This window comes from Vulpes lagopus, chromosome 11 (assembly GCF_018345385.1).
Source record: "Vulpes lagopus strain Blue_001 chromosome 11, ASM1834538v1, whole genome shotgun sequence".
NCBI lineage: Eukaryota > Metazoa > Chordata > Mammalia > Carnivora > Canidae > Vulpes > Vulpes lagopus.
The window spans coordinates 73003992-73018465 of NC_054834.1; the positions used below are offsets into that span (position 1 = coordinate 73003992).

The window sequence follows — 14474 nt, forward strand, 5'->3', positions numbered from 1 at the left end:
ATGGAACTGACAAAAAGCCTGAGGCTAAAATAGTGACTGAATTTTTTTTTTTTTTTTAAAGTGATGGGGCATCTGGCTGGCTTAGTCACTGAAGCACACGCCTCAATCTCAGGGTCAGAGTTCAAGCCCCACACTGGGTGTAGAGATTACTCAAAACAAACAAACAAACAAAAGTTTTGTGAAAAGTGATACACTTTCAAGGAAAACCAAAAGTTGTTCAGGAAAAGTATTCGTAATTCACTACGTAACATATAAATAGCACATAGGGTCATAATGATAAAACTAAATATTGATTTAACCACAATTGCAATAGAATTATTTTGGAAGGATGGGGAAGATAGAATGTGGGAGGTGAGAAGAGAGAGCTAATCCTTACCTTCTGTATCTTTTCATAACAGGAAATCAACGGATATGCTTGAAACTAAAAATAATTCAGCGTACAATCATGCAAGTATGAAGTTTTCAAATATGCTCTTCAGACACAGGAGGTAAATATATAATATGTATATATATACACACACATTTTTTTTTAATTGGCTAAAGGTGTTCAGGACAACTGCGTGGCTCAGTTGGTTGAGCATCTGCCTTTGGCTTGGGTCATGATCTTAGGGTCCTGGGATGGAGCCATTAGGCTCCCTGCTCAGAGAGGAGTCTGCTTCTCCCCCCCTCCCCCATTAGTGCCTGCTCAAGCGCTCTCACGTGTGCGCTCACAGTCCCTCTCAAAAGAATAGAAAAAAATCTTAAAAAAAAAAAAAAGTTCAAAAAATTACAGTGGCCTTCAGGAAAAGCAAAAAGAGGGTGGGGAGGCTAAGGAAGGCCGTTAATCTCATCCAACCTCCTAGAACTAGCTCACTTTTACCTGTGGATGTGTAATGCTTTGACCAAAAAAAAAAAAAAAAAGAAAGAAAAAAGTCCTTAATAAATTTTTAAGAAGAATGCTAAACTGGAAAAAGGTATTCAATGTTGAGACTAGACAGCTATAACATGAGCAACTCCCTAGCTCTAGACATGAGCCTTCTATCCATCCTGACTATCCATCCATTCCTCCATCTATGAAATAAAGAGCTGGACTACTTAATTCTAAACATTGTTCTTCCTGCTTCAATAACTTATGAATCTAATATAAAAATGAAGTAATCTAGGCTTTAAATATGGTGCCAGTGGCTACAGACATTAGTCAATTAAATTATAGAAAGACCTAAGCAGGATCAGTGAAAGAATAAATGGAGAGAGAAGTAAAATGGGGGAAAAACTTTGCTTAAAGCCCCTGGGAACCGACAGGCTGCTGGTGGTGAGGGAGAAGTTAGACACGCACAGTTTAGGGCCTGAAGACAAAGAGTTCCTGATCCCAGCCTGGAAGAATTTAACTGACAGTATACAGACAAATTAGGACACAAGACCACTGGAAAAAAAGCTACGTAAGCCAAAGAGAGAGGTTTGCTTTGAAAGTTAAAATATACAGATGATGGTGGAATCCATGAAGATGATGAAAGCTGCTTCCCTCTCAAAAGGGGGGAACTCTCCCCAGGTATTTAACTTGTAGGAAACCCGAGTTTTACATAATAAGAAAAGGGCCTTGGCCAGAGAGCAGAGTACTGAAGGATTGGGAGCAACAGTACAATGTGTGGAGCTAAAGGAGGAAAAGTAAGGCTTTGCTAGTAAACAATATAATGTGAGCTGTAATAGTGGATGTCCTAGTCTATTTAGGACACTGTAACAGAATACCATACTGGTTGGCTTATAAACAAGAGAAATTTATTTCCCACAGTTCTAGAGACTGGAAAAGTCCAAGATCACACCATGTGCAGATTCAGTATCTAGTGAGGGCTTGCTTCCTGGTTCATAGACAGCTGTCTTTTTGCTGTGTACTCCCATGTCAGGAAGGGCCAGCAAATCTCTAGGGTCTCTTTTAGATCTCATTCACAAAGGCTCCACCTTCATGGTCTAATCACCTACCAAAGGTCCCCCGTCCCAATACCATCACACTGATGAAGTGTGAAGATTAGGTTTCAACATATGGATCTGGGGAGGCGGGGGTCACAAACATTCAGTCTATAGCAGTTGGTATCATTAGATTATTCTCTCAGAGGAAATGGATCTGGAGGGGCCCCTTCAGAAAAGGAAATCAAGATTTAAAAAAGAGATAATACACTTTTATATTTATTTTTGCCAACCATTCCTTAAAGGAGCCACATTTTCTTCAACAGCCATACAACCCAATCCTATCACAAAGCATCTCAATTTTTAAATACTCTGACCAAGGCCAATAAGGAGAATGCAAGAACAATATAACTATAAAAATAACCAGTCAGAAATGAGGACTGGTTTAGCCTAAAATGGTGAAAAAACAGATTCTCAAGAGTATCTAAATATGTACTTGCTTAGTCACAGAATTTGAGAATAGCAAGAATGAACATCTACCCTTACAAATCCTTTGTGCCAGCATTATACAAGAGCTTTCAATCCTCTTAGGTATTAATTCCTATTTTATAGCTGAGGATAATAAGAAAGGACTTACTCCATATAAACCTTATGGGAACTAGGTTATTTCTTTAATATATCTTAGGAAAAAAGGCAATGAAAATCTCTCCGTGCTATCATGTAAATTCCAAGATATTTCTCACTGATGCAAATTCACACAAGAAAGCCACAGCTATTACAGAACATGCAAGAAAGTAATTTCTCCTTGTATCATACATCAAGCACAAACAATAAACACCTTCTCAATTACAGATAAGTGATACAGCCCAAAGCCCGAACACATAAAAGCAAGTAACTCTACTTTTACTAACACCAGGCAGCCCTCAGGTAGGCCAGCTCAATCAGAGTAGCATTTTAACATGGATATTGATCCCATTTCTGCAAGTGTTCTCACACATGCTCTCCAAACTGCCCAAGTCCTAAGAGATAGAATATAATGAGATGGGAAAATAATCCATCTCTTTGAGGTCTCGTTCACCATTTTAGCCTCAATGCCCAGACTATGAGTAAAAAATTTTAAAAGTCTACAAAAATTTGAATACAAAAGTCAAAAAAAAAAAAAGAATACAAAAGTCATCAAAAATGAGCATATAAACAATTCATAATTGGAAGAAAAAACCTAAATAAATAATTCAGATGGCTTCAGAGGCATCTTTCAACAAAAATTTAAACACATATTTGCATGCAAATATTTAAGTCTATTTATATATCGATATATATCCACACATATAACTCAGCTAATTTTAGAAACACCAATCATTTTAATACAAGCCATGGCAAGAACACCAAGATTTGTAAATCAGTAATCGAAAATCACCATACCAAGAATGCAAAAAGAAAAAAAAAGACTTTATTAAAGTATAAAGCATTCAAGGTAAAAATCCATACTACCACCTTTTAAAAGCAAAATCATATGCGTAAAGTACTTTAGGTAAAAACTTTGGCACCTGATTGGATTACATCATCGTCTGGCTATGCGCCCTAATGGACAACCAAATCACTGCAGTCATGCATGAAGCCAACCCAATCTAAGTTGCTATTAAAACGAAGCCAAGTCATAAATCAGTAAATTAGCATACAAAGTAAAGCCCAGAGAACCAACTCTGCCTATTACAACAACAGTGTGCAGAAACGTACAGCAATGGTACAGAAGAGTACATAATCCCAACTGCCAGCTATACTTAACTGGCTCAGCCATGACAATCAAGTTTAATTTGATATAAAAGCTGAAATTTCCATAATCCAGAGTACAACTGCAAGAAAGGCATCAAAACTTTTTGTAGGGTATCTTAGTAACCAAGTGATTAATAAGTAAAAGTACAGAGACTAAAAAATGTGCTAAGCACCATGAAAGTGAAAGAATTTGTCCACTGAAAACTCAACCCAAGAATGAGATTTTCACTGGCAAAACAGGGTAAAAGACACACACACACAAAAATAATAAAAAGATCTTTATAAAGGTTCTTGATTACTCTCCTAAAGAATGGACTTAATATGAACCAAGAAAAGGCCCATGCCACAACCAGTTGTAGCTCTGTCAAAAGCTCCAAGAGCACATTTCTCCTCCTAGCTTTGAACAAAAGCCTAATTTCTAGTTGGCAATTCTAATCTTATTCATAAGCCTTGGTTTCTTCCACTAATACTTAAGCAGCCCTCAAAATAATTGTTTAAAAAAAGGTTAAGTGCTGGGTGCCGAGGTAGCTCAGTCAGTTAAGCATCTGACTCTTGATCTCAGCTCAGGTCTTGATCTCACCAGGCTTGTGAGTTCAAGCCCTGTATTGGGCTCCAAGCTTGGTGTGGAGAAGGACTGACAAGAGGAAGGGAGGAAGGGAGGAAGGGAGGAAGGAAGGAAGGAAGGGCCCCAGACTGTGCTGTCCAATACAATAGCTACCAGCCACACATCACTATTAAGTACCTGGAATGTGGCTGGTAAGACTAAGAAACTAAATTTTCAATTTTAATTTAAATAGCCACACTGAGGACAGATAAAGAATATCATTATACAAAGTTCTGCCGGACATCACTGCTCTAATTCTGACTCACCTTAAAAACTAAGCACAAAATAAATGGTCTACAATCTTGGATGAGTAAATTCACATGTCTAGGCAACTTTCTCAACAAAAAAAAAAATGTAAAAAAAGGTTCAGCTAGATTGTCTCTGTGATTGTAAATAATTTAGTGCAGCATATAAATTATCTTCATTAGAACTGCAGCAATGTAATTAAAATGACACCTCTCTCAAAATGACGGCAGGTTACTTCTACAGATGATGCAAGGTACCATAGTGTCCTGCACATCACCAAACCTCATGGGGAAGACTTAAAAAGAACACAAGAGAACAAAGTCAACCTCTGAGCAAGTAATTCATTCTCTTTATTCTCTTATCTGTAAAAATGAAAAGATTAGACTAAATTATCACTTAACATGCTTCAAATCCTAAACTTCTGAAATATAAAATGAAATATAAAATAAAAGTGAAACCAGGATATTCAAAGAAATGAAGAAAAAGGAATCAATAACTACAGTCTCAAACTCTTAAGAAATTAAGTAAATTTAAACAAGATCTTAAAGTATAGAGTCCTGGTACAATATCAATGTATTCTGCTAGGAAACTGATTTGGTCTGTTCGGGTGTGCCTGATTTTTCACTTTGCTGTAAGTCCACATGTGAACACGTTATCTCCAAAGAAAGCCAAACGGCAGAAAAGTCAGAACACAGAGCTCAGAAAGGTTTGTACTGTCCTCTTCCCCCATAAAAGTTGACCAAGAAAGTCTTCCCCCTACACCAGACTAGTATAATCCCCATTGCTACATTTAGGGTTCTCAAACATTATCATATGCTTGCTTTGTCAATGACCCACACCAAGTACAATTTGATGCCCTTTTGATAGGAGCTGTGGTTATTTTCAGGTGCTGTAAGATAAACTGGAGTGTGAATTCATCCGTGAAGCTTTTAAGATACACCGCACTCACCTCTCCTCTAGGCACATACATATATGAAACAGGACAGGGTCCTTGGAAAAGAATCCCAACAGGTATCCAGACAACAAAATTTAGATCAATAACTTATGTGAAATGTGTTAAACAGGCAGAAGATCACGGCAGAATGAAAAACTTATCACTTTCAAATGGTTTGATTTACAGCATGGTAGGAAAAAACAAAAACAAATTCTACTTTCCTACAGAATAAATGTTTTACCTGATATAGACTTTTCCTTGCATTACAGCTGATTTCACTAGGTCACCACTGATGATCAGTTTTCAATTTTTACTATTACAAACAAATGCCAGAGTTCCCAGGAGTGAATTGCCAGATCAAGTATGCATTTCTAATGAGAACATTTAGGTAAATGGCTCTCCATGGAGGTCTATCTAGACTTCCCCCCAGCAACACAGGACTGTCGTTCCCCAACACCCTTGTCTTTGGTGGTTTTCTCTTTTGAGCACTGTTTATATGTTTGAGAGCCATTTACACTTCACTTTTTTGCCAACTGTCTGTTTATATCCTTTGTCCATTTTTCTATTGGGCTGGTCGTCTCAATGATTTGTAGTGGTTATTTCAAAGTAAGAAAATGAGCCCTTTGTCTAATATTATTCCCTCTTCAACTTATTCCAATCTGGTGTCTATCTGTACCACTCAACTGAAACTGCTCTTTCAAGTCACCAGTGACCTCCAGATAGGGCCAAATCCAAATGAAACTCTTTCTGTCCTCATCTTACCCTCAACATTCAGAAGCTTTCAACACAGCTGACCAATAGACCCTCCTTACTAAACATTCTCCTTACTTGGCTTCTTTAGTCTCCTATGTTGGAGGTTCCCTCTTTCTTTCTTCCCCTACTACACCCCTACTAAGGTAGAAGCTGATGCAGGGTTCAGACTGTGGACATCACCTATTATACTCTCCAGACCAGTGACCACACTGGTTGGGATGTCAATTCACACTTGTTCCATTCATGCTGTTGCCCCAGCAACTAAAACAAAACCCAGGAGACTTAAAAAAAAAACAAAAAACAAAAACAAAAAAACACTTCTGTTGAATAAATGGTAGGTTTTAAAAATACCTCTATAAACACAGTTAAGACGCAAATTTATAAAACCAAATACCCATCTTTGCACTTCGTACACAGGTACCCAACTGCTAGCAGACATTTCCCCTTGGATGTGTCACAACCACATTAAATTGAGTATCTTCAAAACAAAGCCTTTTTTCGTCTATCATACACCAACACTGACCCCCTAATCAAATCTTTTTCCTCCTCAAGTCTTCCCTGTCTCAGAAAAGGCACATCCGGGACGCCTGGGTGGCTCAGTGATTGAGCGTCTGCCTTTGGATCAGGGTCTGATTCCAGATTCCTGGGATCAGGTCCCGCATCGGGCTCCTTGCGTGGAGTTTGCTTCTACTGTGTCTGCCTGTGTCTCTGCCGCTCTATCTGTGTCTCTCGTGAGTAAATAAAATCTTAAAAAAAAAAAAAAAAAAAAAAAAAGGCACATCCCAGTTGTGAAAAACAGCCTAGAAACTGCCCTAGCTCTTCTTTTCCCTCCCAATCCAATTCCATCTTCTGAGTGTCTCCCCTCCTCCATTTTCTGCCACCACCTAGAAAGCAGAAACAGCTTCCTACATGATTTCCCTATGTCTTCTCTGGCCCCTCTAAGCCACTGTTTATTTGGGTTCCTAGTCAGTTTCCTCTTCTACTCCATGTGAGCCATGGTAATAATAATTCTGATCTATGTGGTCCACTATAGTAACCACACAAGGCTTCTGAGTACTTGAAATATAAGACAATTTGAACTGAGATGTGCTGTAATCACAAAATACTCACTTGATTTCAAAGGCTTAGTACATGGGCAGCCACCGTGGCGCAGTGGTTTAGCGCCGCCTGCTGCCTGGGGTGTGATCCTGGAGACCCAGGATCAAGTCCCACGTCAGGCTCCCTGTGTGGTGCCTGCTTCTCCCTTTGCCTGTGTCTCTGCCTCTCTCTCTCTCTCTCTCTTTTTCTTTCTTTCTCTCTCTCTGTGTCTCTATGAATAAATAAATAAAATCTAAAAAACAAAACAAAACAAAAACAAAAACAAAGGCTTAGTACAAAAATAGAAGTGAAAATATCTCATTAGTATTTTTTATGGGGGGCCTGGGTGGCTCAGTCAGTTGAGCATCTGACTCTTGATTTCAGGTCAGGTCATGATCTCAGAGTAGAGGAAAGGAGTCTGGCATCAGGCTCTGCACTCAGCAGGAGTCTGCTTAAGGATTCTCCCCCTCTGCCTCTTTGATCCCACCCCCACCCCACTCACACTCGACCTAATAAATATTTTTTAAATATAATTTTATATTGACTACATGTTGAAAAAAAATTAAGATTATATATGTAGCCTGATTATATCCCTTATTGAGACACTGTCCTGAGCATTTCACTGAAAGCACCAGCACCAAAGCCATCTTTTTTAAGTAGGCTCCACCCCCAGTGTGGAACCCAACGTGGGATTTGAGAGCTCATGATGCTGAGATCAAGAACTGAGCTAAGATCAAGAGTCAGGCGCTTAACTGAGCCACCCAGGTGCCCCTTTAGCCATCTTTTTAACCACGTATGACTAAAGCCTGGAAGTGTCAGGTCTGGCATGGGGCAGGCACCAGGAGATATTTGGTGAATGAATTATGGCCAAAAATCAGTATCATTAATGTGCACTCACTTAAAAACAAAACACTAAAAATATAACTCTTACTTGAAGCTGGATGACATTTTTACAATACATCTGGTATTAAGAAAATTTTCTATGTTTAAACTTTAAACATACATGCATCTTAAAAATTAATCTATTTCTTTAATGTTCATTCTAATGTTGTCATTAATTTTTCTAATTTCTCATGGCCAAGATATGTGTTAAGAGACCAAGCCTGGGGAAGACTGGAAATTCAAACTCACCTAAAAATAAGATTCTGACTCATCAATTCTTTTTTTTTTTTAAGTTTTTTTTTTTAAATTAATTAATTTATTTATGATAGTCACACAGAGAGAGAACGAGAGAGAGGCAGAGACACAGGCAGAGGGAGGCAGGCTCCATGCAGCGGGAGCCCGACGTGGGAGTCGATCCTGGGTCTCCAGGATCGCGCCCTGGGCCAAAGGCAGGCGCCAAACCGCTGCGCCACCCAGGGATCCCTGACTCATCAATTCTTAAAACATTGGTCATTACAACTCAAAAAATCAGCCACAAGAGAAGGAAAGTGAGTGGACAGTACAAAGAGAAAAAACCAAGTAGTGAATAAACACGGAAAGTCTAAGATATGAGAGCTGGACCTCATTTTGTAATGCCCTGAAACATTATTAAACCACCAGAGGGCATGGTATATGCTCAAGATGACAAGGCGTACAGCCATTATGTTGTTATTCTACAAAAAGACGCTGAAAAAGCACTCTCAGATGGCCTCACAAACACAGAAAGTGATGGAGTAGAACACATTCCGAAACGATCATTACATTTTAAGTACAGAACAACTATGACCTGAGTGAATTTCTATGTAATTTAGGTTGAAAGCCCTTTAGAAATTTCAATTTGGGTCCTCATTCAACCTTCAGAGACAGATCACAACCAAAGAAGCAACACTAGTGAGAGGACAACAAAGTTTACCCCTCAGGCAAAGAAACTTACAGCTACCTGCTAAAAGGACATAGAACACTGTGGGGACACCACAAAACAATCTAGGTCTTCCAAAAATAGAGGACAAGAGGGGAAAAGAGTGATGAATGAGGAATCTTTTTTTTTTTTTTTTAACTGGTAGACCTTATTTGGATCCTGATTTGCCAAAATTAGAAAACTGTATCAAAAAAATTATAATATTTGACACAATGGAAATTTCACTCTGATTGGGTATTGGATGGGGTTTTGTTTTGTTTTTAGAAATGAGAGCTTTGTGGTTATGTTTAAACAAAAATATCTTTGAAAGGCAAGACACACATACATATACACTCTGACATATTTACAGAAGAAACAAAATAATTATTTTGGGATTTCCTTCAAAGTAATATGGAAAGAACTAACCATAAAAGGAAAAGTAATAAACTAAATTGCATTCATAATGACTTCTCTTCCTCAAGTGACACAATGGAAACCCACAGAGCAGATGGAGAGAGACATTCACCACACTTCGATCTGAAAAACTCATATCCAAAATAAAAGAAATCCTACCAAGTGTCATGTTTGAAAACATGTCCTAAGGACAGGACACGGAGGATCTCCAACAAAGGCCCACATGAAAAGGAACTGTGGCCAGCCACCAACAGCCAGGACTAACCTGCCATGTGTGTGAATGAGCCACGTTGGGAAGGATCCTCCAACTGCAGTCAAGCCTTCAGGGGGTAGACACAAGTTCCTATCCCACAGAAGCAGAGACAGAAAAGGGTTTTTGTTGTTATGAGCTACTAAAAGTTTAAGGATAATTTGTTATGCAACAAAAGACAATCAGCAGGATAGGAAAAACAACGCGGTAAAAAAAGACTTTAAAATATACTCTTCATAAAAAGGGGTATCCAAATGACCAATAAAAAAAACATGAAAAGGTGCTTGACTTCACTACTGCAAATTAAAACTATCTTAAGTTGTCACTACACAGCTAGAAGTGTGGCTACAATGAAAATGATGGAAAATATGAGCTGCAGGAGAGGATATGGAGTAAGTGAAAATCTGACACACTGCTGATGGAAGTGTAATTTCATTCAGTACAACCACTTCAGGAGCTGCAGCCACAGTTTTCCAAAAAAATGTACATATACCTTAAGGACCTAGCAGTTTTACTCCTAGATACATTCGCAACAGAAATACATATGTATATCCACCAAAAAATACACTTGAGATGTTCAGAGTAGCACTATTTGTTACAGCAAAGCTGCCAACTCTCTAGATGTCCACCAACAAGAAAGTAATCTCATACAATGAAATTTCATACAGCAACAAGAATAGTCAACAACTCCATGTAATAACGGATAATCCTATACACAATGACAAGAGAAAAAACTCAGACACAACCTAACATACTGTAGGAGTTCAATTACTTAAGAACAAAATTGGGCAAACTAATCAGTTCAGGTAAATGTCAGGATACTGGGTACCTGTGACAGGGAGGGTACTGGAAGGAAGCAGACAAAAGGGGCATCTGGGATGTCAATTACCCATGTGTATTTCAGTGTGAAATTTTATTACAATATGTACTTTTCTATATTTCTATTATAACTATTTCAATAGAGTTTTCAACTAGTAACAATTCAGGAGAGAAATGAGGAATGGGGGAGGAAATAACAGCAATGTCCTCCGGTATACAGCTGTTTGGAGCTCCCCAAAAGAAGGATCACTATACTATTCTGTTATATATTTGTGCATGTTAAAATTTTCCCCTAATAAAGATGTTTAGGGGCACCTGGGTGGCTCAGTCAGTTAAGTGTCGGTCTTTGGCTCAGGTCATGATTTTGGAGTCCTGGGACTGAGCCCTGTGCTGTCAGGCTCCTTGCTCAGGAAGGAGTCTGCTTCTTTCTCTCCCTCTGCCCCTCCTCCCTGCTCATGCTCGCTCTGGCTCTCTCAAAGAAGTAAAAAAAATTTTTTTCAAAGAAGTAAAATTTTTTTAAAGATTTTAAAATTTCTTAATATAAAACTGGGTGGATAAAAAAAAAAAAAAAAAAAAAAAAACTGGGTGGAGGAAGCCCAGGGAGTGATCCTGGGGATCCAGGATCAAGTCCTGTGTCGGGTTCCCTGTGTGAAGCCTGCTTCTCCCTCTGCCTGTGTCTCTGCCTCTCTCTCTCTTTCTCTCCCTGTGTCTCATGAATAAAGTAATAAAATCTTAAAAAAACAAAACAAAACTGGGTGGAACTGGTGGCAAAAGTATAAACTTGCATAATTGTTCTCGTCCTAGATATCAAAAAGTGTTGAATTCTTCACATTCTTTGACCCAATTATTCAGCTTCTATGACTGTATCCTAAGGTGTTTATACTAAGCAAAAAGTTTTATATATAACAATGTCCAGAAAGTTTAAAACAGAAAAGAGAAAAATGTGTAAATATAGAGGACACAGGACACTGTAGGGACTACCAGAGGACAAATAATCCAGGTCATTCACAAATACATGGCACCTAAATATCCAACAATAAATAACAATGATTTTATCTGCACCAAGATTCTTTTATCCATCCAATGAAATATAGTCATTAAAAATGATATGATCATCTGAAAAGATGCTCCATATTATTATGTCATGAAGGAAATGCAAATTAAAAAAACAGTGACACCACCACATACCTATTAGAATGGCCAAAATCCAAAAAGGATACCAAATGGTGACAACACTATGGAGTCCGGGGAACTCTCACTCAGTGCTGATGGGAAAGCAAGATGATGCAACCACTTTGGAAGACAGACTGGCCGTTTCTTACAAAACTAAAAATACCATACCATCTAGCAATTGTGTTTCTTAGTATTTATACAAAGGAGATGAAAACTTGTGATTTACACAAAAACATGCACACAAATGTTCAGAACAAATTTATCCATAATTGCCAAAACCTGGAAGCAACCAAGACGTCCTTCAGTAGGTGAGTGGATAAATAAACTGTGGTCCATCCAGACAACAGAATATTATTGGGTACTAAAAAGAATGAAGTAGCAGGCCATGAATAGTCATGGAGGAACCTTAAATATATATTACTTAGAGAAGCCCATCTGAAAAGATTACAGACTGTGATTCCAACCATAGGACAGTTTGGAAAAAGCAAAACCACAGGACGCTTAAGAGATCAGTGGTTGCAGGATGGGGGTAAATAAGCAAATGACAGAGGATTTTTAGGGCAGTGAAAATACTCTGTATGATACCAGAATGATGGATACATGTCATTATACATTTATCCAAACACACAGAATGTGCAACACCAAGAACTCATACTGTAAATTATGGACTTTTGAGCAATTGTGATGTGTCAATGTAGCTTCATAAACTGCAACAAATGTACATTCTGGGATGCTGATAACAGGAGAGGCGGTAGATATACAGGAAAACCCTGACCTCCCTCAATTTTGCTGTGACCTTAAAATGCCGTAAAAAATAGTCTTTAAAATGATGTAAACAAAACTCTTAAAAAAAAACACACACACAGGAGTAAATCTTTGTGACATTAGGTAAAGCCTTTTTAGATGATACCAAAAATGTAAGAAACAAAAAATAGATAAATTGGGCTTCAAAGAAGTAAAAATTTTTGTGCTTAAATGACACTGTTGAAGAAGGTGAAAAGACAATCTACAGAATGAGAGAAAGTATTTGTAAACTGTACATCTAATTAGGACTTAACAGTGTGAGAAACACAACTCAATAATAAAAAGCCAAGCAGCCTCATTTAAAAGCTGGCAAATAATTTCAATAGACATGTCTCCGGGGCACCTGGGTGGCTCAGCAGTTGAGCCTCTATCTTTGGCTCAGGTTGTGATCCTTGGGTCCTGGGATTGAGTCCAGCATCAGGCTTCCTGCGGGGAGCCTATTTCTCCCTCTGCCTCTCTCTGTATCTCTCATGAATAAATAAATAAAATCTTAAAAAAAAAAGACTATCTCCAAAGAAGATGGGCAAATGGCTAATAGCACACTAAAAAAAGAATGTCATTACCTATCAGGGAAATGCAAATCAGAACTATGCAATGCCACCAAACAGCCACACTAACGTGGCTATAATCAAGACGACACACAGTAACAAGAGTTGACACAGATGTAGAAAAACTGAAATTCTCACACACTGCTGAGAACCTAAAATGAGTCACACTGGAGATTATTTTGGCATTTTTTCAAAAGTTTTTTCTTAAACACAGAATGACCTTATAACCCAGCAACTCTGTTCCTAGGTATATATCCAAGAAAAAGTAAAGTGTGTGTCCACGGAAAAATTGTCCACAAAAGCATTATTCATCATTGCCAAAAAGTAGAAATACTCAAATATTCATCAGCTGATTAATGAATAAATAGAAGGTATGACAGAATAATACTTAGCAAAAAAAGGACTGGTACATGTTACAACACACATGAATTTTGAAAACACAGCTAAGGCAAAGTAGCCAGTCATGAAGACCATATTTTCTATGGTTCCATTTATGTGACATGTCCAGAGGAGACAAACGCTTGGGGTCAGAAAGTAGATGAGTGGTTACAGGGCTGGGGGATGGGAGAGAAATGGGAGTGTGACTGCTAAAGAGTATGAGGTTTCTTCTTGAGGAAATGAAAACATTTTAGATGTGACTGTAGTGATAGCTGCACATGCCATGAATATACTAAAAAAAAAAAAAAAAATCAACAGTATGCTTAAGCATGTGAACTGTATGTCTATATGTGCGTTATGTTTCAATAAGCTGTTATAAGATGCAATATGTAGGGGATCCCTGGGTGGCTCAGCGGTTTAGCGCCCACCTTCAGCCCAGGGCCTGATCCTGGAAACCCAGGATCGAGTCTGACGTCAGGCTCCCTACATGGAGCCTGCTCCTCCCTCTGCCTGTGTCTCTGCCTCTCTCGCTCTCTGTCTCTCATGAATAAATTTTAAAAATCTTAAAAAAAAAAAAAAGTGCCATATGTACCTGCAAAGAAAGGTGAAAAAGTTGTTTTTAAAAACAGTAGAATCTATACCAAATGTATTCATATACATTCTCATCTGAACCTCACAACAATCTTACATGAGAAGTTATATCATTTTTTACAAGTAGGCAACCTGAGGTGCAAAGACAATGAGTGAGTGACTCAGGTCACAAACTGAGGAAGTGGCTAGGCCAGGGACTTGGAAATACCCTGCTCTTCCTACCATTGTGCCACCTTCAAGACTGTTAAAAGTGAAGCTTATACTACACGTGGAACTACCTTAACAGCCGCACCATTTGCAGACGGTCTAATATGATGGGCCAAGTGGTTCTTAAACATTTACCCAGCACTTAACAGGCACTTCAAAATTTTGGTAAATAAATCACATTCATTTCTCATAACTCCATTTAT

At 38.4% G+C, this 14474-nt stretch overlaps 1 protein-coding gene across 12 annotated transcripts in view; it reads right to left on the reverse strand.

Annotated features, from left to right (window-relative positions):
- The window catches only part of PPP6R3 (protein phosphatase 6 regulatory subunit 3), a 144441-nt gene that overhangs the window by 102260 nt on the left and 27707 nt on the right, over positions 1-14474 (reverse strand). Inside the window, exon 1 of one of the 12 annotated variants that reach the window (XM_041722535.1) lies at positions 9767-9825. The exons of the other annotated variants lie outside the window; for them this stretch is intronic. The gene's annotated coding sequence lies outside the window, so the exon portion shown is untranslated. Of the gene's footprint in view, positions 1-9766; positions 9826-14474 lie in introns of those variants that run through there. 12 annotated transcript variants of the gene reach the window in all.